At 37.1% G+C, this 25,286-nt stretch overlaps 1 protein-coding gene across 3 annotated transcripts in view; it reads left to right on the forward strand.

Annotated features, from left to right (window-relative positions):
* Positions 1–646: 646 nt before the first annotated feature.
* The window catches only part of DOP1A (DOP1 leucine zipper like protein A), a 100,423-nt gene continuing 75,783 nt past the window's right edge, over positions 647–25,286 (forward strand). For all 3 annotated transcript variants that reach the window (XM_039249753.1, XM_039249754.1, XM_039249755.1), the window contains exon 1: positions 647–716. The gene's annotated coding sequence lies outside the window, so the exon portion shown is untranslated. The remainder of the gene's footprint in view (positions 717–25,286) is intronic.

The raw sequence follows: 25,286 nt of genomic DNA on the forward strand, positions 1-25,286 counted from the left end.
ATATCTTTCACCTTTAGATCTCAAGGCTATAGAGTCTTAAATACTGAGACACATTATATTGAAATATTTAACAGTCTTGGCCACATCATGCTCTTCATACTTGGAGTTTGATTATTTTTAAAGATTGCAATATTTCCTATATATTCACACATTTGTAATAAAAATCTTTTTGTCTTTGATCCTATGGTTTAGGCAAAACCGCTACCTCCTTGTAGTAACTACACGATTTAGAGAGACATAAGCTCAAAATGGTTCCAAATCTTGTAAGAACTATTTACCTCCTAACTTCACTAGTCTCTTAACTTCTCTGGGCCTCAAGTTCCTTATACGACATATTGAGGAATCGTTTAAATAGCACTTACGTGATTGTTTAAATAATATTTAAAAGCTGTTCTCAATTCCTAGCATTCCTGCCAACTCTCCATTAAGATACCCCTGGTGCTGGAGAGTTGAAAACACCTGCTATTTATTTTCCAGACCCATCCATGGGCAGCTTCCCCAGCAGTCCGCTTGACGGCGCTGTGGCGACAGCTAGCGCGAGAGGCGAAGTACGGACCGGGGGCGGGGATGGAGGGCCGTCGACGTCGACGCCGGCGTGGGCGCGAGCGCGGTGCACGCTGGGAGCTGTCACTAGGCCCTACGGCCCCCGGTCTCCGCGTCGCTGCCGCGGTTGCCAGGAGAGCGGCGCCGGCGGGGAGCGGCCGAGCCCACGGCAGGTAACAGCGTCCCCGCCCCCAGCGCGGTCGCGAGGCCGGCTGCCGGCCCTTAGCGGCCTCCTCGGCCTGGCTTGTTCCGGAGCTGCGGGGACGCCCCGCGGGGCAGGCTGCTGTGGCGTCGGGGGTGTTGCCGCCCCGGCCCCGCCTGGAGCTTGGAAGCCGGCCGGTCGCCCTCCGGTTTCCAGAGAGGCGGGAGCTGCGCAGGGATCGGCGGGCCGGGGCTGGGGGGAGGCTGGAGGGCGGCCCCAAGGCGGTGGGGCCTCCTGCGCAGGGGGCCCAGTGGTGCGCAAGGTTGGGGGTGGAGGTCTCACCTGTGCGTTGAAGGCGCGCGGAGTAACCTCTTTGTTGGTGGAATCCAGGCTTCATGCCGTCTCATTCATCTGGTGGGTTCTAGGATTGAGGAGACACGAATACCAGCTATAGTTAAGGTTCCATGTTGCGGGTGGAAAGGAAAGGAGCGCAGAAGTTTATTAGAGGAAGTCAGGTTAGTCATAAGGAAGTTGTTAACTATTATCACCTTTGATTCTCAAGCCTTTTAAAGTTGCAGCATAACAATAGTTACTTGTTCAGTCTCTTCCATTCTTCTACCTTGAGGGGGGAGGGGGAGTGGCACACAACTATACTTCCTTAAAGCTGAAAGAGTTGTTTCTTGCACTATAATATATAGTTATATGGAGTTTGAGAAGTATATCGTGATAATCTGATTTGGAGACTGTAGTTAAAGCAATGAAAACATCTTTTTGATAATTACAATAAAAGATAGGAACTGTTTGCCTGACAAATAAGCTTAGAATTGTTGAAAGTCAGAAATCTCTCAATTTTGATGTTGTTGGCTTTCTTCTACACAGAAGATCTAGTATGTTATCATGGATGGCATATGTTGACATTATATACTAAGAAATTCACTAATAACTGATTTAGTTGAGCTGACAGAAGTTATAAAAAGAGTAAAATTAAAACCACTTGTAGGATAAATGCTGTATTTTAGTGATCACTTTAAGCTGCTACTCCAAATGAAATCATTCCCCATTAGTACCAAACAATAGTAAATCTCCAGGTGGGCCTAGTTTATTAGGAAACCAGGTCTTGAAGGAAGAATTTAAAACATGGAAGTTAATACACAAGTCAGAAAATGTGACACCATAATCAGAATGTTAAAATATAAATTAACTATATGCTCATAGTAGGCACTTGTATTTATTTGTTGACCAAATGGATAAGTATAGTATTTCTCCAACAGTAGTCATTCTTATATTCTTTGAACTTTGTCCATATCTGCATACTTCCTATATACTTATTTTCTTTGCATTTCTTTGTATGCATGTAGTTATTAACATAATTTTTAAAGAAAACTTGAAATAACCACCAAAAATAAAAAGTAGAGGGCACCTGAGTGGCTCAGTTGGTTAAGCATCTGACTTTGGCTCAGGTCATGATCTCCCAGTTGTGAGTTCAAGCACCACATCAGGTTCTGTGCTGACAGAATGGAACCTGGAGCCCACTTCTAGTTCTGTGTCTCCCTCTCTCTCTCTCTCTCTGTTCCTCCTCCACCCCTGCTCACCTTCTGTCTCTCTCAAAAATAAACAAACCTTAAAAATAGGGGTGCCGAGGTGGCTCAGTCGGTTAAGCATCCGACTTTGGCTCAGGTCATGATCTCACAGTTCGTGGGTTCTAGCCCCATGTTGGGCTCTGTGCTGACAACTGAGAGCCTGGAGCCTGTTTCAGATTCTGTATCTCCCTCTCTCTCTGACCCTCCCCTGCTCACACTGTCTCTCTCTCTCCCAGAAATAAATAAAACATTAAAAAATTTTTAATTAAAAATAAATAAATAAAAAGTAGATATCACTTCCCATAAACAGAAGTAGACATAAAGATGAAAATAATGAAAACAAAAGTGTTGTTAAACTCTAGAAACAATTTGCTGTCGAACACTCTAAGCCTGTTCTTTGTTTAAAAGAGAGATTAGCAAGAATTACAGAGGTGTTGATAACATTCTGCCATCAACCTGAGAACTTCCTGATGCAGTCACAGGAACTGCAAGATACTGAAGAGGAAATAAATTCCTCACTGATTCAGTGTCACTTAGCTTATTCCTTGGACCCCATATAAGCATCTCATATCTGATTGGTGGCCAAAATTTGGAGAGATACTGGATTAACCAGGGCCTGAATTCTTTAGAATTTTATCTGTGGAAGAACTGGGAAATAAAGCCTCAATTGCAATTTAAAAGGTGTTTTTCAAAAAAAGAATAAAAAAATTTTATGATCATTACTGAATTAGGGAAGTTTCTATTTTTCAAAAAATGTCTTTAATGTTACTAATATTATTTTATAAATAAAACATTCACTTTTTTATTATTAAGGTACTTTAGCTGTAAGATAAACCTTTGAATCTAAAGAAATCTAAATCTATAAATCAGTAAGAGACTTTTATATGACAAAGTGATGACTGTTGATTCAGGAGTGGTGAAATGTTGATAATATGTTTATTTGGTAATAGCTCCTATAAGCGTGGATGCGGTAATAAACTTAATATAATAGCTGCTTCACTTCTTCCTCACATTACTTTTTAAGTTTGAGCTAGATTTTAGTATTTTCATCCTACAGAAGATATTTCTAGCCTTCCCCCCCCCCCCCCACCGAAGTAATGAAAAATTCTCACAGAATTTAATGTGACCAGGCAGGAAAATAAATTCCCTACTCTTCTTCTGTAAAATACATCCTGTATTTCAACTTGCGGTGGTTATTTTTAGACTTATATCTGTATTATGAGCTCCATGTTTAAATTACCATTATTTTGTGTTCATGAACCAAAAGTTCAGATAAATACATCATTTAGTTTGGTGTTGCTGATATCCACAAACTAATTTATCTAAATGGTAACACTCAGTTTATCAGTATACACAGTAATTTGCTACTCAACCAGAGGTCACATTGCTGTTAATCTCAGGTTCTGGAACATAACCTCCATTTGGAATAAGAAAAGAACCCTTTGGATCAATAGTCTTTATTTTATAAGATATTTCACCCAAGCAAGTAGTTTCTTTCCTCTCTCTCTACTATAAAATCAGCAGTATGGAAGCAATGCAGATAAACTCTTAGCATTTGAAAGTAACACTGACTGTAATCAGAAAAACTATAAAAGCACAGCAGTCAGTCCTTTAAATTATACAGGTAAATAACCTTACATTTCCATTTGTTTTTGTTTGTGCTGTATCAGCTACTCACAAACCTTTAAGATACGTGTTATGATCAGTCAGATTTTCCAAATAGCTAGAACTCTTGTTTATTACATACCATAAATGCCATCCCAGTCTGCTACAATACTTTGAGCTCGTCTTCAGCGTGATGCACTTTGCATGGTGGCTTTTCATATATACTTATTTTAAAGTGTATATTTGATTTTAAAATTTACTGAACAATTTTTATCCTGAGAAAAAATAGAATGTAGTACTTGCTTTAAAGTATGTCTGTCATTTTGGAAGAAAAATAAATATTAAGTGACTTCCATTTTGTATACCAGCTATTCTATAAATGTTACCACCAGTTAATCAGGAGTACACCCTTAAGCCTGAGTGAAGGGTTCTAGCAACATGATTATTTTTTTTGGTTTTATTTATTTTTGAGAGAGAGTTCACACATGTGCAAGCTGGGAGGGGCAGAAAGCGAGGTGACAGAGGATCTTAAGCAGGCTCTGTGCTGGCGGCAGAGAGCCCAATATGGGGCTCCAACTCACAAACCATGAGATCATGACCTGAGCTGAAGTCAAACACTTAACTGACTGAGCCACCCAGGTGCCCCCAACATGATTATTTTTATGGTACATTTTATTGGAAGGTGTCCCAAGCATACCTGATTCTAGTAATTTGAGGTTGCCTATTAGTTTGATGTGATATAACTACTGTTTTTTGTATGTCTTTTAAGTTATAGAGGTTGTGTTTTAAAAAGAAAATATTCAGTAGGTTGCCTTCTTGTTGATGGATTCCTTCACTTTACAAAAGGTTTTTATTCTGATGTAGTCCCAGTATTTATTGCTTTTTCTTTCCATCGATAGTAGAAATACATCTAGAAAAATGTTGCTGAGTCCAGTATCAAAGAAATTACTCCCTGTGTTCTCTTCTAAGATTTTTATGGTTTCAGGTCTCATATTTAGGTCTTTAGTCCATTTTATTTTTGTGCATGGTATTAAAAAGTGGTCCAGTTTCATTCTTTTACATATAGCTATTCCATTTTCCTAGCACCATTTGTTGAAGAAATCTATCCTCAATGTCTCTTCTTGCCTCTTTTGTTATAGATTAATTGATCATATAAACATAGGTTTATTTCTGGGCTCTCTGTTCTGTTTCATCGATCTATTTGTCTCTTTTTGTGCCAGTACTATACTGTTTTGATTACTGGAGTTTTGTAGTATATCTTGAAATTTAGAATTGTGATGCCTCCAGCTTTATATCCAGTAAGGGGTTAATATCCAAAATATATGAAGAATTATACAACTCAACGCCCAGAACCCCCCCCCCAAACAAGCCAATGAAAAAATGGGTAGAGGTTCTGAATAGATTGTTGTTCAAAGAAGATACACAGATGGCCAATAGACACATGAAAAGATGCTCAACATCAGTAATCAGGGAAACACAAATCAAAATCACAATAAGATAATACCTTACACCTGCCAGAATGGCTGAAATTAAAAAGACAAGAAATAATCACTGTTGGTGAGGATGTGGAGAAAAAGGAACCCCTGTGTAATGTTGGTGGGAATGCAAATTGATATAACCACTGTGGAAAATAGTATAGAGCTCTCTCAAATAATAAAAAACGTAAATCCCATATGGTTTAGTGATTACATTACTGGGTATTTACCAAAAAAATGAAAACACTAACTTGAAAAGATGTATGCACCCTGTGTTTATTGCAGCATTTTTTATGATAGCCAAGATAGGGAAGCAACCCAAGTGTCCACAGATAGATAATTGGATAAGGAAGATGTGGTGTATAATACACACACAATGGAAAATTATGTAGACTTTTCTTTTTGCAATAACATGGATAGACCTAATGGGTATTATACTAAGTGAAATAAGTCACTTAGCATCATATGATTTCACTCATGTGGAATTGAAACAAATGAACAAACAAAAAACAGAGTCAGACCTACAGAGAACTGATGGTTGTAGGAGTGGTGCGGGTGGGAGAATGGGCAAAATAGGTGAAGGGGAGTAGAGATATAGGCTTCTAATTATGGCACACCATGAGGCATATAGTCAGTGATATTGTAGCAGTGTTGTATGATAACAGGTGGTGGCTACATTGGTGAGCACACCATAATGTGTAAATTCGTCAAATCACCTGAAACTAATGTAACATTGTGTGTCAGCTGTACTCAAAAAAAATTTTTTTTTGGGTTACCTGGGTGGCTCAGTAGGTTAGGCGACCTACTTCAGCTCAGGTCATATCTTGCAGTCTGTGGGTTTAGACCCCGCATTGGGCTCTGTGCTGACAGTTCAAAGCCTGGAGCTTGCTTCAGATTCTGCATCTCCCAGTCTCTCTGTTCATTTCCTGCTCACACTCTGGCTCTGTCAGAAATAAACCAACATTAAAAATTTTTTTAATTGTTTGAAATAAAAAAGGAAAGTATTTTTTGAGAATAAACGTTCTAGTCCTCTATGGCTGCATGACAAATTATCCCAAAACGTAGTGACTTAAAACAATAAAGAGTTTCTTTCAGAAGGGATTTGAGGGAGCAGTTTGGCCATAAGGTTCTGACTTGAGTTTCATGAGGTTGCAGACAGATGTTGGCCTGAACTGCTGTCGTCTTTAGGTTTGATTGGAGTTGGAGAAACCCTTTCCAAAGTGATTCACTTGCACACTAGCAACTTGTTTCAGGCTGTTGAAGGGAGGTCTGAGTTTCTCCCTGGAGGACTGCTTGAAGTGTCCTTATCACATTCATACAACAGTATGAATATCAGGAGTTGAGGATCATTGGAAGTCATCCTGGAAGCTAGCTACACATGAATGTATAAAGAATTACAACTCAGCAACAAAAAGATAGCCCAATTAAAAAATGGGCAAAGACTTAAATAGACATTTCTCCAAAGATTATATATAAATGGCCAAAGCATATGAAAAGATTTTCAGCATCATTAATTAGAGAATGCAAGTCAAAGCTACCATGAGATACCACCTCACACCCATTTGAATGGCTACTATCAAGAAACTGAAACATGTTGGCAAGGATGTAAGAGAAATTAGAAGTTTTCTGCAGTGTTGGTGGAAATGTAAAATGGGCAATCCCTATCAAAATATCACCAGCATTCTTCACAGAGCACGAACAAACAATTCTAACATTTGTATGGAACCAGAAAAGACCCCAAATAGCTAATGCAATCCTGCAAAAGAGAACCAAAGCTGAAGGCATAACAATTCTGGACTTCAAGCTGTATTACAAAGTTCTAATCATCAAGACAGTATGGTACTGGCACAAAACCAGACACATAGACCAATGGAATAGAGAATCCAGAAAGAGACCCACAAATATGTGAGTATCCAATGGAAAAAAGACAGTCTCTTTAGCAAATGGTGCTGAGAGAAGTGGACAGCAACATTCAGAAGAATGAACATCGGCCATTGTCTTACACCATACACAAAAATAAACTCAAAATGGATCAAGACCGAAATGTAAAACAGTCATCAAGATCCTAGAGGAGAAAACAGACAACCTCTCTGACCTTGCTGGCATCAACTTCTTACTTAACATGTTCTGTTAATAATGTTAACATTATTTCTAAGAGAAATAAAATAAAAAATGAATTATTGGGGCTTTATCAAGATAAAAGGCTTCTGCACAGTAAAAGAAACAGCAATACTAAAAGGCAACTGACAGAATGAGAGAAGATATTTGCAAGTGATGTTTCAGATAAAGGATTAGTATCCAAAAATGTATGAAGAACTTAACAAACTCAACACCCAAAAAATAAATAATCCATTGAGGAAATTGGCAAAAGACATGAATAGACACTTTTCCAAAGAAGACATCCAGATGGCTAATAGACACATGGAAAAATGCTCAACATCATTCATCATCAGGGAAATACAAATCAAAACTACAATGAGATACCACCTCACACCAATGAGAATGACTAAAATTAACAACTCAGGCAACAACAGATGTTTGGTGAGGATGCTGAGAAAGAGGAATCCTTTTGCACTGCTGATGGGAATACAAACTGGTGCAGCCACTCTGGAGAACAGTATGGAGGCTCCTCAAAAAATTAAAAATAGAATTACCCTTCTGCTCACCACTTGCACTACTAGGTATTTTATCCACAGGATACAGAAGTACTGATTCAAAGGGGCACATGCACACCAGCATTTACGGCAGCACTGTTGACAATAGCCAAAGTATGGAAAGAGCCCAAATGTCCATCGACTAAAGAATGGATAAAGATGTAGTGTGTGTGTGTTTGTGCACATGCGTGCATGTGCTAGAATGTTACTCAGCAATCAAAAAGAATGAAATCTTGCCATTTGCAAAACGTGGATGGAACTAGAGTGTTTTATGCTAAGCAAAGTAAGAGAGACAAATATCACATGATTTCACTTATGTGGAATTTAAAAAACAAAACAGATGAACATAAGGAAAGGGAGGCAAAAATAGTATAAAAACAGAGAGGGAAACAAACCATAAGAGACTCAAAAACAGAACATACTGAGGATTGCTGGTAGGGTGTTGGGTGGGAGCAGGGGCTAGATGGGCAAAGGGGCATTAAGGAGGACGCTTGTTGGGATGAGTGCTGAGTGTTGTATGTAAGTGATGAATCACTAAATTCTATTCATGAAATAATTATTACACTATATGTTAACTAATTTGGGTTTAAGTTTAAAAATAAAATACAGTGATTTTGAAGGAAAAAATGTAAAGTGGTGCAGCTGCAATGGACAACAGTATGGTGGTTCCTCTTAAAAACAACTATCATATGGTCCAGCATTCCCACTTCTGAGTATGTATTCAAAAGAATTGAAAACAGGATCCTGAGGGGGCACCTGGGTGGCTCAGTTGGTTGAGTTGACTTCCGCTCAGGTCATGATCTCATAGTTCATGAGTTCGAGCCCCACATAGGGCTCTCTGCTGACAGCTCAGAGCCTGGAGCCTGCTTTGGATTCTCTCCCTCTCTCACTTTGCCCCTCCCCTGCTTGCGCGCGCTCTCTCTCTCTCTCTCTCTCTCAAAAAATAAATAAAAACATTGAAAAAAAAGTTAAAAAAAAAAGTAAAACAGGATCCTGAAGAGGTATTTACACACTCAAGCTCATAGCAGCACTACTCACAATAGCCTAGATGTAGAAACAATGTAAATGTCTCTGAACAGGTGAATAGATAAATATACACCTGCAATAGAATACTATTTAACCTTAAAAAGGAAGGAAATCCTCTCACATGCTACAACATGGATAAACAAGGACAGTATGTTAGGTGAAATAAACCAGTCACAAAAAAGGCAAATAGTTTATGGTTCCACTTACATGAAATATCTGAAGTAGTCAAATTAGAAGTAGAAAGTAAAATGGTGGTTGCCAGGAGCTGGGGAGGAGGGAAAAGAGGAATTGATTTTTAATGTGTTTAAAGTTTCAGTTTTGCAAAATGAAAATATTCTGGAAGTAAATTGCACAATGTGAATACACTTAACGCTACTGAACTATACACTTAAAAATGGTTAATTTTATGTGTGTTTACCGCAGTTGAAAAAAGATAAATGACATTAAACTTTTAGAAACATGAAGTATATATGCATCTTAAAATGCTAGGAATTCCTGGGTGGTCAGTCATTTAAGCATCCAGCTCTTAATTTTGGCTTAGGTCATGATCTCAGGGTTTGTAAGGTTAAGACTTGTGCCGTCAGTGCAGAGTCTGCTTGGGATTCTCTCTCTACCTCTTTCTCTACCCCTTCCCTGCTCATGCACACTCTCTCAAAGTAGTTAAAATAGATATTAAAAAAAATGCTATCCTGTAATGAAAACCATGTTTCTAAATATTGAAAGAGGGCCTGATTAAAGAGTGAGCCAAAAAGGATTGAATCAGAAGATGTACTCACTCAGTTGGTAGAGTATGCAACTGTTGATTTTGGGATTGTAAGTTCAAGCCCCACCTTAGGCATAGAGCTTACTGTAAAAAAAAAAAAAGAGGAGGAGGAGGAGAGAGGGAGGGAGAGGGGGGAGGGGGAGGGGGAGGAGAAAAAAAAGAAATCGTACAGTCATAGCATTTTGAATATAGTTTGATAGGAAAATTTTAAGTAATGAAAGGGAGAATGGGGCATACCAAAAAAGAAAGCATATATAAAGGCACTGAGGTGGGAGGCAGTAAGCCTTGTACAGTTGGCTATTGTTAAAAAATATATATATGTATTGATACTTGTTAAAGATGGTAAGGCCAACTTTATTAAGGATCATCATGATAGATGTAGGGACCACTGCAATGGGATTTTACAGTGGAGGAGAGAGATTGGCCTCTCCTCTGAATATAATATGGGCAAGTCTTGGTTTGTAACCTCCTCAGAACCAGTGTCTAAAATCTGAAACCCAACCTTGTCTATGGAGGGAAGGGAGAGACAGAACAAAGAGGGCAACCATTCCAGATTTTTAAGTGGCAAGTTTAATAAGTGAGGGAATTTACATATAGGGCTTGTCTTGTGTGGCCTTAAAACAAGTAGATCTCGGGGCACCTGGGTGGCTCAGTCGTCTAAACATCTGACTTGGGCTCAGGTCATGATCTCATGGTTCGTAGGTTCGAGCCCCATGTCGGGCTCTGTGCTGACAGCTACCTCAGAGCCTGGAGCCCACTTCTGATTCTGTGTCTTCCTCTCTCTCTAACCCTCCCCTGCTCACACTGCCTCTCTCTCAGAAATAAATATTAAAAAAATTGAAAAAAAAAAAAAACAAGGAAAACAAGTAGATCTCCACCTTACTCACCTGCCAGAATCTTAAAGGTATTATATAGAGGCTTTAACTGGGTTCAGTCATGTACCCAGTTCAGGTAGCCCCCACACCATATTTCTGTCTCAAGGCTGTATGCTTAGATCAGCTTCTGGAAGCAGGAAAGGCACACAGAAGACACATCCTAATGACAGGCGAGGAAGTGGGGAGCCTCCAATTGCCTGAGTTCAGCTTATAGGTCAACTGGCAGTCACACCTTAATGGCTTCCTCCCAACAGCCAGTGGACCTTTATAGCCAAGGGCCAGGATAGGAATCAGAGTATGGACAATTACTCTAAAAGGAAACATCAGGGGTAAAGGGAGATTTTGACTAAATAGACCTAACAGAATTCTTGCTGAAGATAGGCTGGGGTGTCCAGATAATGGAGGATGAGGAGCCTGATAAGATCTTGAGGGTGGTCAGATACTGAAGGTGGAAAATTCTGGTTAGGCTGACATCACAAGTTTCTTGCTAAAATTACATTTTACAGGTGCACAGGTGGGCCTGGGAGAAGGTTCAGAAGTTTTACTAAAGTTTGGTCAAGTAAAGAAATTTTGTCAAATTTTGCTTAGGAAAGAAATATGGATTATAAGATTGAATGAATGGGTGCAGTTTATGAAAATAGTCATAAAATTAATAAAAGTTTGTTTCATTTCTAAGTAATGTTACAATTTCGGCAATGATAAGAGTACTTTTTAGGTGTTACAAATAAATACTGGGCTCAAGTGCTTTTTGTTGATCTGAAGTTTACTTTCAGAGCTTCCAGCAGGGAGTAATATATACAGTTTTTTTGCTGTGTAAAATTAATTAGTTCTTAGAAAGCTGAAAATAGTGAAAATAGAAGGCTCTTGTAATAGTACAGGCAGAAACTGTTCAGGAGCTATGGTTAAAAGACTATTTTGAAAGATAGTGCCTACCACAGTCAACTTCAGGGGTGGGGGGTGGGGGTGGAGAATTTATAGATAGATTTGATATAAGAATAGGAAATAAGGCCAAAGTGCAAGCTTGTGTGATTGGGAAGATGATAGTGCTGCTTACTTCAGTAATGAAGTAAAAACAAAAAGAGAATAATGATAGCAGTGCTTGACAGGTTATATTTCTTGGACTGATATCCTAGAGCAAAGTATGAAACAAGGTGAGGAGAGGTATAATAACAATGATAACAGTTGAGAGTTTATCAGCGTTTTGGAGGACACCCAGTCTTTGTAAATAGACTCTGAATAAAAGGTTTTACAATAAGCAACACTGTATTTTGGTTCTGATTCTGTTAGGTACTTCAGAATCTACCAAAATATCTACAGTTAATCTCTCTCTTGCCAAGTAACACCTCGCCAAGGTTCTTTTGTTCTTTCATGATACTAATACTGTTCTATTTTCATGTCAACCGTAAAACATGACATGAAATGAACATTGGAAGCAGAGGCAGGACTGCTACAGGTAGTTCCCCCATTTTTCTCTGCGAAGCATCTTGATCTCTTCAAAATTAATTGTAGTCACTTTCCTTTGCCCATCAAGGGATTTAACCCTTGCAGTGCTACTTACTGTCCACCATTCATATAGCTTTGACTAAACTGATGTGCACAGATGCATGCGTGGTTTGTGTCCAGTGTGAATCCTTTTTTGATATTCCTGTATGTAAAATTACTCAGCTAAAATGTTGGGTTTTTCCTGCTCGTGTAGTATTTTGATCCTATTCTTTAGATGCATAGGCATGGTTGAATTTGCATCTTTGTGTATGTGTGTTTTCCTCATAATTTTTTTAGAACACTTTTAATAAAATTTATGAAAAAAAACACTGCATGGGACTTTTTATTTTGTTGGGAAAAAATTACATCTTTTTCACAGGCTATAACATTTGTTTACAGATATTCAGTTAAATTTAAACACACTGGGACACACGGAAGTGCAGAAAAACTTGGAGTATTCAGTGTTCAGCTTTGGTCCTTGTCCTTAATCCAGTGTCTAGAAGGAACAACAGAAATATATGTACTTACATTATTATGGTGTTTTTAAATGTTTATATATTTTGAGAGAGAACACGCAAAGTCGGAGAAGAAGCAGAGAGAGGGAAGAGAGAGAATTCCAAATAGGTTCCACACCATCAGCACAGAGACCCATGTAGGGCTTGATCCCACAAACCATGAGATCATGACCTGAGCCGAAATCAGGAGTCAGATGCTTAACCAACTGAGCCACCCAAGCACCGCTATTATGATGTTGTAAGAAAATAAGTGGAACAGGAAAAGAAAGAACAGAGTCTAAAAACTGGATAGTTGAAGAGTCAAACAGGTTCTTGAAAAATTGGGTAAGAGAGGTAGGATAGGTCAGGCAGAAGAATTAAGAGTTGTGGGGAAAAGTTCAAAAAAATAACAGTTATGAACCAGGCCTAGTGGTCAGCCTGCCAGAGTTCTTCCCACTTCCTCCTCTTAACTGTGTGAAATATCAAACACCAGAACGTTCATATGTACATGGCTGTGTGAGCAAACCTGCCTCATGGATTTGTTGTGAAGATTACATGAGATAATTTTTGTAAAAGGACTTAGCATGGTGCCTGGCACAGAGTGATTACGAAATTAGTGTGAGCGACTGTTAGCAATCATCATCATCTTGAATAATGTATGGGCAGTGTTTATTTGGCTGCTGTACTATGGGGCAGGATGTTATCTTTAACTCAAGGGCATATGTTTAGCTTCATTATTATAACTATTAACTATTTGCTTATGAAAGAATCTTAGCTACCTATTAACTGATTATTTTAGGTTGTAATATGTGCTCACACTGTTCTATTTTCTAAATTACTTTTCTTCATGCTGTTTATATGTCACAAAAATCAGTTTAAAGCTAGAAGGAATCTTATTTTTATAGATTCAGACTATTTCTAATGGATAATTTTTAATATGTTGATTAATTTTACTTTTTTCCAAGTAAATAAAATTTGCTGTTTGTCATCTTGCTAGATTATGAGATTTTTGATTTTTTGTGTCTTAGGTTTTATTTTTATGATTTTCATTGAGATCAAAAGTGAAAATATAAATACATACCTAAAGTACAGTAAAAGTGTCAGAATTTTCTCAAACTAGAGATTTGCATCTAATTAGTTTTAAAAGATTTGACCTCTGGGAGTATCATATTTAATAGATTTCCTTTCACAACGGCTAGAGTGACATCCTCCACATTTAAGTAGTTATGCTAAATAAGGATGCTAAAACTGAGCTAATTTTTTTAACTGTAACTAGATCACATTTTTATAGGTGTTTTTAGGAGAATTGTTCAGTTTTTTAAAGTACTATTAAGTACTTTAATATGACCATATGAATATAGTCTGTTTGAAGGGAGTGAGGTCAAGTGTGACTATACTGGTTAAAAAATAGAACTGTAGTTTTGCTCTTTTCTTCAAAGTTCTCAGAAAAAAAAAAAGCAAAATGGTTTGTGAGCAGTATTCACATTTATAGATTCATTTATTCAAAACATGTTTGAGGGCCTACTGTGTATCAGACACTTTTATGGGGCTGCTGATACAAGAATGAACAAGCCCACAGGCAGAGAAGGACAAATATCATATGTTTGCACGTATAGGAGGATTAGGAGGAACTTAACTGAGGACCATGGGGGAGATGAAGGGGGGAAATGGTGGGGGAAAGGGAGAGAGGCAAACCATGAGAGACTTGAATGCTGAGAAACAAACTGAGGACTGATGGATGTAGGGGGGAGGGGGGAGATGGGCATGGAGGAGGGCACTTGTGGGGATGAGCACTGGGTGTTATATGGAAACCAACTTGACAATAAACTATTTGTAAGAAAAAAAAATAAAAAATAAAAAGAGAGAGAGAAAAAAAGAATGAACAAGCCCAATAAGGCTTCTGACTTCATGGCATTTGCATTCCATTAAGGGAATGTAGATAAGAAACAAGCAGATAATAGGAAATTTCAGATGGAAATAGTGCTGGGAAGGAAATAATATATTTTAGAATGGATGTTCAAATTGTGGGCTTGGCGTAGGCCACTTGTGATCAACTGTTCAGAAAAGGCTTTTCTGAGGGTTTGATATTGTAGGATCGGAAGGAATTTGCCACAGAGTTGACCTTTGAGCCTTTGGATACAAAGAATAGCAGATTCAAAACGCCCTATAGTGCAAAAAATGTGGTGTATTTAATGTAGATATTCTCATTATGACTTGATATGATTTTAAAAGATCTATAGCTTCTCTGTGAAGGAGAGATTATAAGGGCTTAAGAGTAGAAGCAGGATTCAGTAGTGTAGTGGAGTAGACTTTAACCAGAATAATAGAAAAGGAAAAGTGGTGGTTTATACATTTAGGATGTGTTTGTTAACAAATGCTTTTGAAACTATAGGACTAGAGGAGATAACTCGAGAGAAGAGATGAGAGTTCCTGATTGAGCCTTGAAGTACTTCAACATTTACAAAATAATAATAAAATAAAATTTGAATAGGGGCGGGGTGGCTCAGTTGGTTAAGTGTCCAACTTCGGCTTCTGTTTTGGTCTCAGGGTTTGTGGATTCAAGCCCTGCTTCCAGCTCTGTGCTGACAGCGTGGAGCCCAGAGCCTGCTGCCAATTCTGCGTCCCCCATCTCTCTGATTCTTCCCCACTCACGCTCTGTCTCTCCCTCAAAAATAAACATTAAAAAATTAAAAATAAAATTTGAATAGAGGAGAGGAGCTGACAGAGACTGAAAAAGACTGGTTAGAGAAGTCAGAACATACTTTGAAAATGAAGAGTCCTGATTGCCAAAACCAAGTATTAAATACTGTAGGGAAATTAAGATGAGGGGCAGGAGAAATGACTATTGGTTTTGCCTAAAACACTTTACTGATGATTCTTATATGGGTGGTTTCTTTGGAGATCAGTGTCAAAAGGCATTTTTGATAGGCCAGAGAGTGAAGAGATAAGGAATGAAATAATAAGTATAGAAAAATCTTGCAGAAAGTTTTATAATGAGAGAGGACAGAGAAATGGGTCGATAGCCAAAAAGTCTATCAGTCAAGAGGAAGCTATGATTTTAGTTTCTCACTATGGGAGATTCCCGGGCTCTGTCTATAAGCTGATGGAGATGATCCTGCACAGGAAGAGAAACTGGTGCTGAAGAAGTGTAAATCAATAAAGCATATAAGGGAAATTCTTGAGAGGTAACAGGAGACGGAATCTAGAGCAAAAGAGTAGGTCTTTAATGGAGGAGGGCCCCTTGTTCCTCAGAACAGAAGGGAAAGTAGAGAATATGGATATAAGTAGAGATAGGTTTGCAGATTTATTGAACGGAATATAAGCATTCCTTTTGCTTCTGTTTTCTTAGTTGAATTGAAAGTTTGGTCTTTAGCAACAGTGGAGAGACATGGTATTAGGAGGCAGCCAGACATGCAGAGAGAAGCTAAAGATATGTTGATCACATATTTGGAGTTTTGTAGAGTGTATACCGTTTGAAGTTTTGAGATCAGATGAGGGGGCATACAGAACATTAGGGTTCTTGTGGGTACCTAAACTGATTCATGAAATACCTGGTAGGAGTTTCTTCCTTCCATATTGTTAGCCCTCCCAGGAAGTTTCCAGAACTTCTGGAATAACTAGCTTTTTGAGTTGATTAAATAAATTATTCGCTAAAGAATATTAGTGTATCAATATTGAAACACAGAACTTTTAACCAAAATGAAATAGATTTGTTAATAACTGTTTCACTCATTAGATGGTAATAGTTACCAAATGATAATTTTTCATTTAGTCAAAAACAGTTTGGAAAGAGCAATCTTTTTTCATTCATAATCAACAAGTAGAGTTTTCCCCTCTGGATTACATGGCACTTTCAATAATGTATTCATTTACATACTTGGAATGTGAAAAAACTCTTGGACAGTCCCCAGATAAATCTGTAGAATTGGCTAATACTGAATAATTCTTTGTGTCTTCAATCCTCCCCCAGCTTTTCATGGCAAAGGAAAGAAGGAAGCCAGGAACCTTGCTAGTAATAAGCAAATTAGACAAAGTATCCTTGTGTGGTTATTTTGTGAAGTTAGGTCTACTCACCTTTTATAACAATTTAAACAAAATTTTTTAAGATTCAAATTTTTTTAAGATTTTTTAAGATTCAGTCTGTTGGAATTTTTTGTTTCTTGAATTTTGCCTTATCACTCTGTGAAGTGTGAAAACATAAATATACTCCCCTGATAATTTTCATAGGCCTTAATTTGCCTACAGAAATGTACAGCCTTTTTTTATAAGCAGCTGTTTTGTTTCATTTTTATGTTTGCGACAAAAACACTGTACTAAATCATGCTTTATGACAATTCAGGTCATTTAAATGAGTTATAAGTTTGAAAGAACAGCTGAATTGTCAAGTGATATGATTTTAAGTCAAAAATCTACTTATTAACAGCTCTTGAAAGAAAAATAAATTTTTTATTAAGTATAATTTTATTTTTTCAGTATTATATTATTTACAGGGATATAATATATTGATTCAGCAATTCCATGTGGAAAGAAAAATTATAAATGCCATTCTGCTTTACCTGTATTACTTTAAGAACAAACAAACCACAATTTTTGTTTTTATTTAGTGATTTTTACTTTTTCAAGTTTCCTACTTATATTAAATAGTTTTTGTACTACCAGCAATAAATTTTTGGGCTTTGTTTTTTTTGTTTCTTTTGTTTTAATTTCAAACAAAAAGCCTTATTTGATAGAGGTGGTGGAATTGGTAGGTTTCTTGTTTAGAGTGATATAAATGTTCTGTATGTTAACTCTGGTGAGGAATCTTCATTGTGGTGATGGCTTTATGGATGTATACATTAGTCAGAACTCAGTATATTAAATATGTGCAGTTCGATAAAAATAGTAAAAAATTCGACACGTTTGGCAATGACACATTTTTTAAATAGCTTATTGTCAACTTGGTTTCCATATAACACCCAGTGCCCATCCCAACAAGTGCCCTCCCACATGCCCATCACCTCCCTTCCCCTCTCCCCACCCCATCAACCCTCAGTTTGTTCTCAGCATTCAAGAGTCTGTCATGGTTTGCCTCTCTCCCTCTCCCCAGCTATTTTTCCTCTTCTCCTCCCCCATGGTCCTCCATTAAGTTCCTCCTAATCCACCTATATGTGCAGACATATGGTATCTGTCTTTCTCTGCCTGACTTCTTTCGCTCAGCATAACACCCTCAAGTTCCATCCACATTGCTACACATGGCCAGATTTCATTCTTTCTCATTGCCATGTAGTATTCCATTGTATAGATAAACCACATCTTCTTGATCCATTCATCAGTTGATGGACACTTATGCTCTTTCCATGTTTTGGCTATTGTTGAGAGTGCTGCTATGAACATTGGGGTCCATGTGCTCCTATGCATCAGCACTCCTGTATCCCTTGGGTAAATTCCTAGCAGTGCTATTGCTGGGTCATAGGGGAGTTCTACTGTTAATTTTTTGAGGAACCTCCACACTGTTTTCCAGAGGGGCTGTACCAGTTTACATTCCCACCAACACTGTAGGAGGGTGCCCGTTTCTCCACGTCCTCGCCAGCATCTAGAGTCTCCTGATTTGTTCATTTTAGCCACTCTGACTGGTGTGAGGTGGTATCTCAGTGTGGTTTTGATTTGTATTTCCCTGATGATGAGGGACACTGAACATCGTTTCATGTGTCTGTTGGCCATCTGGATGTCCTCTTTGGAGAAGTGTCTGTTCATGTCTTCTGCCCATTTCTTCACTGCATTATTTGTTTTTCAGGTGTGGAGTTTGGTGAGTTCCTTATAGATTCTGTATACTGGCCCTTTATCTGGTATGTCATTTCAACTATCTTCCCATTCTGTCGGTTGCTTATTAGTTTTATTGATTGTTTCCTTTGCCGTGCAGAAGCTTTTTATCTTGATGAGGTCCCAATAGTTCATTTTTGCTCTTGATTCCCTTGCCTTTGGGGATGTGTCAAGAAATAAATTGCTGTGGTGGAGGTCAAGGAGGTTGTTTCCTGCTTTTTCCTCTAGGGTTTTGATGGTCTCCTGTCTCACAATCAGGACCTTTATTAATTTTGAGTTTATTTTTGTGTATGGTGTGAGAAAATGATCTAGTTTCATTCTTCTGCATGTTGCTGAATGACACATTTTTTTTTAAAGTATTTATTTTTGAGAGAGTATGAGCAGGAGAGATGTAGGGAAAGAGGGAGACAGAGGATCCAAAGCGGGCTCCCTGCTCATAGCTGAGTTTGAAGCCAAAACCTCGAATCGTGACATAGCTGAAATCAAGAGTCCGATGCTTAACCAACTGACCCACCCAGGCACCCTGGCAATGACAGATTTTAATTTGCATTCATGAGACAACTGGATATAATTTAGTGAGAGTCTTCCATTTTACTACCAGTAAGTTCAGAGCCATATCTGACTCTTAATTACAATTTAGTTGTCTTTATAATTAGCATACTTGCTTTCCAGTACTTGTTTATTTTTATTGGTAATACTGGTGGCAGTAAGTTTTTAGAGCATTTTCTATGTGCCAGGCACTCTGATAGATTTAGTATGTTCTTTATTTGATCTTGGCAACCATTGAGTTACGTATTATCATCTTGGTTTATAAATGAGGAAATTGAAGTTTGGGATCTTGCCCAGGGTCATACAGGTAAGTGTTAACTAGGATTTGGATTCCCAGCTGTCTTGACTTCAATTCCTGTGCTTGGAGACCCTGTCCCCTATTACCTTTTTGTGGGCTGGGGGTTCTACAAAACACTGTTTTGTTATTGAATATGCCAACTGCAATTACATTTCTGAAGAAGAGGCAGTGTGTAAAGTTTCCTTGATCCAATATGAGAAATGATGTATTTACAGTATGATCTAAGCCATTGGTGTCCTAAGTGTGATTTGTGAGCTATTCACACATTCTTTGTTAAGGAAACTTGAGATAAGCACAGAGGAAAGTAAGCATTTAGACATTTTTATAGCATTTTGATACTCCTACAACTGTGTACATGATTTATTATATCAATCAGCAATGGATTGGAGAAAACTGGTTCTTCACCACACTTTGAAAAGTACTGATCTAAACCACTTTCAAAGAAAATGGAAAAAAATACTTGAGAGCTAGAATTTGCATTTATTATATATTGGATGAAAAATTCAAAAGTTATACATCCCTAGACTTCTGATATGTCATAAGTAATTTTATTTTCATTAAAAATCATTGAGGAGGCATAACCTAATTTCTAGTCCCAGGATCTGGCCGTCTTTTCACACACAAAATACCATAGCTCTCTGCTGATGAAACTTTTACAAAATGTTCTCTCTCATTTCTCAGCCACTTGCATAAGATTTTGCTTTTCATGTTCTACCTATTGTTATATGTGTCTCTACTGTATGAACTCTGTTGTTATATTTAAATATTTAGACAATTTTTAGCTAAATATAAAAGCAAAAATCAAATTTCTTCCCTGACTGAGCTTTCTTTATCTGCAAACACATTAATAGTTCTAAACTCCACAAACTTAGCTGTTCATTATTGGTTAGTTTTTTATACTGAATAAAAAAAAAGTATGCCTGCAGAATATGTCAATTGAGGTAATATTGCTTCACAGTTACATTATTACTCTGATTACAGTTAATATGCTGGGACTTCAAGGAAAAGGTCTGGTAAGAGACAAAAATTTGGAAGTTATCAGCATATAGAAGGAGTATTAGGTTTCTAGCAGGAAGCAGGATTTACTTAGATGCTTGAAATGAAGAGATTTTAATAGAGAGCACTCATAAGATTGCAGGCAGAGTTTAGGGAGAAAACAGGGCCTGTTGTCTGTCTGTCTGTCTCTCTCTCCCTCTCCCTCTCCCCATCTCTATGCTGCTTCCGACACACAGTGATTTTTGAGTTCCAGAAGAGAAGTTATTTACCAGAAACAAGTGAGAAGGGTTAATAGGTACCAGGCACAGTACTAACTGATTCATACGCTCATTTGATTTTTTCTGTATGGTAATAATTATTATGGTCACATAAGCTTTCCTCTTAGAACTGCCTTCTTTTGCTGTATCCCAAAGATTTTGGACCATTGTCTTTTCATTTTCATTTGTCCCCATGTATTTTTTATATTCTCTTTGCTTTCTTGGTTGACCCAATCATTGTTTAGTATCATGTTGTTTAGCATTGATATATTTGTGTTGTTTCCAGATTTTTTTCTTATAATTCTAGTTTCATACCATTGTGGTCAGAAAAGATGGTTGGTATGATTTCAGTCTTTTTAAATTTATTGAGCCTTGTTTCGTGCCCCAACATGTGATGTAGCCTGGAGAATGTTTCATGTGCACTTGAAAAGAATTTGTATACTGGTCTTTTTAGATAAAATGTTCTGTATACATTGGGTCTATCTGGTCTAATGTATCCTTCAAAGCCACTGTTTTCTTTACTGATATTCTGTGGATGATTGGTCCACTGACGTAAGTAGAGTCCCCTCCTATTATTATATTACTGGCAATTCCTTTTTGTCTGCTCACATTTCCTTTATTTAAGAGAGAAGGGAGCAGATGCCTATCAGAAGAACAAATAGCTAAAAACTTCCCTAATCCGAGGAGGGAAACAGACATGCAGATCCAGGAAAAGTGGAGAGCCTCTAACAAGATTAATCCAAGGAGGTTAACACCAAAACACATAATTAAAATGACAAAAAGTAATGACAAATAGAAAATTTTAAAAGGAACAGGAGAAAACAATTACAAACAAGGGAAACCCCATAAGGCTATCAGCTGATTTTTTTTTGGCAGAAACTTTGAAGGCCAGAAGAGAGTGGCATGGTATGTTTAAAGTGCTGAAAGGGAAAAAATGTACAATAAAGAATACTCTGTAAGGTTATCATTCAGAATAGAAGGAAAGATCAAGGATTTCCCAGAGAAACAAAAGTTAAAGAAATTCATCACCACTAAGCCAGTCTTGCTAGAAAATGTTAAAGGAAATTCTTTAACTTGAAAGAAAAGACCATAACTATTAGAAAATTATGAAAGGAAAAAAATTCACAGGTAAAAGCAAACATGAAGTAAATTAGTCATTTATAAAGCCAGTATGGAGGTAAAAACACCAAAGTAGTAAAATCAGTTACATCTAGAAAAATCAGCCATGGGATACACAAAATGAAAAGAGATGACAAATAAAATATGACATCATATATGAAAATGTGGAGAAGGGAGTAAAATTTTATTGTTTTTAGAATTTGTTCAAACTTAAGCAGCCATCACTATAATAGAAACTGCTTAATATATAAAATCTACATAAATCTAATGATAACCACAAATCAAAAACCTACAATAGGTACACAAAAAAGAGAAAGGAATCTAAGCATAACACTAAAGAAAGCCACCAAACAACAGGGAAGAGAACAAGAGAAGAACAGGGAAAAACTATAAAAACAGCCAAAAAAAAATTAACAAAATGATAGTAAGTACATACTAATCAATAATTAATTTAAATGTAAATGTACTAAATGCTACAGTAAACATAGGGTGACTGAATGGTTTTACGGAAAAAAAAAAAAAACCTCCCATCTCTATACTGCCTACAAAAGACTCCCCTCAGACCTACAGGCACATACAGACTAAAAGTGAAAGATTGGAGAAAACACACACTGCAAGTGGAAGTGAAAAAGAAAAGCCAGCGTAACAATACTTACATCAGACAAAATAGACTTTAAAACGAAGATTGTCAGTCTTTTTTGGTACCTGAAGCATAATTGCTGTGTGTGTTTTTGTGTTTATGGTTAAATGTAGTTTAGAAGATTTTTATTAACCATAGATTAATGATAAAATAGCTTGCAGAAATGTTAATTCATTCCCAGTCTCAACTGTTAAATTTACATCGCTGTATATGAATCCAGCTTGAGCGTAACTATTCCAAGTTATGTGCTGTGCCACATACAAATATGTATGAAATAGAGTTCCTGCTTTCCAAGACTTCTTGCCTCCTGGGGGAATTGCATAGCCAATTCTTCTGTGAAACAAAAATCAATGTTGAAAGGGAAGGCAGTTAAGATTAGTTTTGATTCACTTATTATTTAAGTTCATCTTAGATTTCTCGCAGTACTTGAAATACTGCTTTGTTTTGTTGTTGTGAGAGTCCAGAGTATCAGGGTATAACAGTAGGTTTTTTTGCTGCATACATTTTACATTATTTTAAACCTCAAGGACCGGCCCCTCCCAATTGGGAATGAAGTATCATGAGGTCAGGGTTATTCTTTTTATTCAGCAGCTAGACATAGTGCTTGCCACATTGTGTACTGAAGTGAGTAAGTCAGGCAACTCTGTTTAAGGTAAGTATTGTCTCTAAAAATAGGATTTGAGGATTTGTCTGTGTTTATTTTTATGGATAAAAGAATTAGGGTAGAGAACTGGGTAGTTTATATCATTCTTTTTGTCACAACTTTAACCAAAAAATTTTTTTTATTTAATAGATTCATAGATTTTTACCATTTTTTTGGTACAAACAGGTATTACTAATATAGGTTATTTTCTCTGGAGTAATGACTCTTAACCTTTTTTGAGGATTTGTTAAAAACCATTTTTGAGAATATTATATAAGCAGTAGACTGTCACTCCAATAAAATATAAGAAGTAAATTTTGCATGTAATTTACAGATCCCTAAGGCCCATTATATAAAGATGTAGATGTACTGGTATGCACACGTATTTACGTACTTTAATGAGATAAAATTCACCTACAATATAATTTACCTAGTTAAAGTGTGTAATTTAGCAGTTTCAGTGCAGACTTGTGTGACCATCCTTACAGTCAATTTTGTTTACTGAAGTATAATTAAGATACAGTGTTATATTAGTTTCAGGTATACAGTATATAATAATTCAACACTTCTGTACATTACTAGTGCTCATTAAGATAAGTGTAGTCTTAATCCCCTTTATCTATTTCATACATACCCCAACTGACCTCCCTTATTGCAACTACCACTTGTTCTCTGTATTTAAGAGTTTGTTTTTTTTTTTTAAATCTATTTTTCTCTTTGTTCATTTGTTTCTTAAATTCCACATATGAGTGAAATCATGGTATTTATGTTTCTCTGTCTTTTTTAACTCTTCATTATACCCTCTAGTTCCATCCATTTTGTTGCAAATGGCACTGTCTCATTTTTTGGCTCAGTAATATTCCATTGTGTCTACATATAGCACATCTTTTTTATCCATTCATCTATCAGTGGACACTTGGGTGGCTTCCATGCTAAATAAATAAACATAGGAGTGCATATGTCTTTTCAAATTAGTGTTTTCATTTTCTTTGAGTAAATTCCCACTAGTAGATCATATGGTAATTCTATTTTTAATTTTTTGAGGAAACTCCATACTGTCTTATGCAGTGGCCACACCAATTTGCATTCCCACCAGCAGTGCATCGGGGTCCCTTATTCTCCACATCCTTGCTAACAACTTGTTATTTTTTGTCTTTTTTATTCTAGCCATTCTTTTTTTTAATTTATTTCTGAGAGAGAGAGAGAGAGAGAGACAGAGACAGTCAGTGTGAGCAGGGGAAGGTCAGAAAGAGAGGGAGACACAGAATTGGAAACAGGCTCCAGGTTCTGAGCTGTCAGCACAGAGCCCGACACGGGGCTTGAACCCACGAACTGTGAGATCATGACCTGAGCTGAAGTCAGACGCTCAACGGACTGAACCACCCAGCCGCCCCTATTCTAGCCATTCTGATAGGTATAAGGTGATATTTCATTGTGGTTTATCTTTACATTTCCCTGAGATTATTAGTGTTGACTATAGTATTTTCATGGGTCTCTTGGCCATTTGTATATCTTCTTTGGAAAATGTCTATTCAGGTCCTCTGCCTATTTTTTAATTGGATTTTTTTGGTATTGAGTTTTATAAGTTCTTTATGTATTTTAAAAATGAAACCTTTATTACATATATCATTTACAAATATTTTCTTCTATTCAGTAGGTTACCTGTTTGTTTTGTTGGTGGTTTTGTTCACTGAGCAAAAGCTTTTTGTTTTGGTATAGTCCCAGTAGTTTAATTTTGGTTTTGTTTCCCTTGCCACAGGAGACCTATATAGAAAATTGTTACTATGGCTGATGTCAAATTACCACTTTTGTTTTCTTCCAGGAGTTTTATGGTTTCATTTCTCACATTTAGATCTTTATTCCCTTTTGAATGTCTTTTTGTGTGTGATGTAAGAAAGTGGTCCAGTTTGATTCTTTTGCATGTTGCTGTGTGGTTTTTCCACCATTCATTGAAGAGACTGTCTTTTCTCTATTGTATATTATTGCTTCCTTTATTATAGATTAATGGACCATATAAGCATGGGCTTATTTGAGCTCTGTATTCTGTTCTGATTTATGTGTCGATTTTTGTGCCCATACCATACTGTTTGTTTACTACAGTTTTGTGGTATATCTTGAAATCTAAGTTTGTGATAACTTCCATCTTTGTTCTTTCAGGATTGCTTTGGCTATTCGGGGTCCTTTATGGTTCCATATATAAATTTTAGGACTATTTTTTCTAGCTCAGTGAAACATTCTGTTGTTATTTTCTTTTTCTAAAATGTTTTTATAGTTTATTTTTGAGACAGAGACAGAGCATGAATAGGGGAGGGGCGGAGAGAGAGGGAGACACAGAATCCGAAACAG

Source organism: Hyaena hyaena, unplaced genomic scaffold, assembly GCF_003009895.1.
Source record: "Hyaena hyaena isolate Hyena2069 unplaced genomic scaffold, ASM300989v1 scaffold_344, whole genome shotgun sequence".
In the NCBI taxonomy this organism is placed as follows: domain Eukaryota; kingdom Metazoa; phylum Chordata; class Mammalia; order Carnivora; family Hyaenidae; genus Hyaena; species Hyaena hyaena.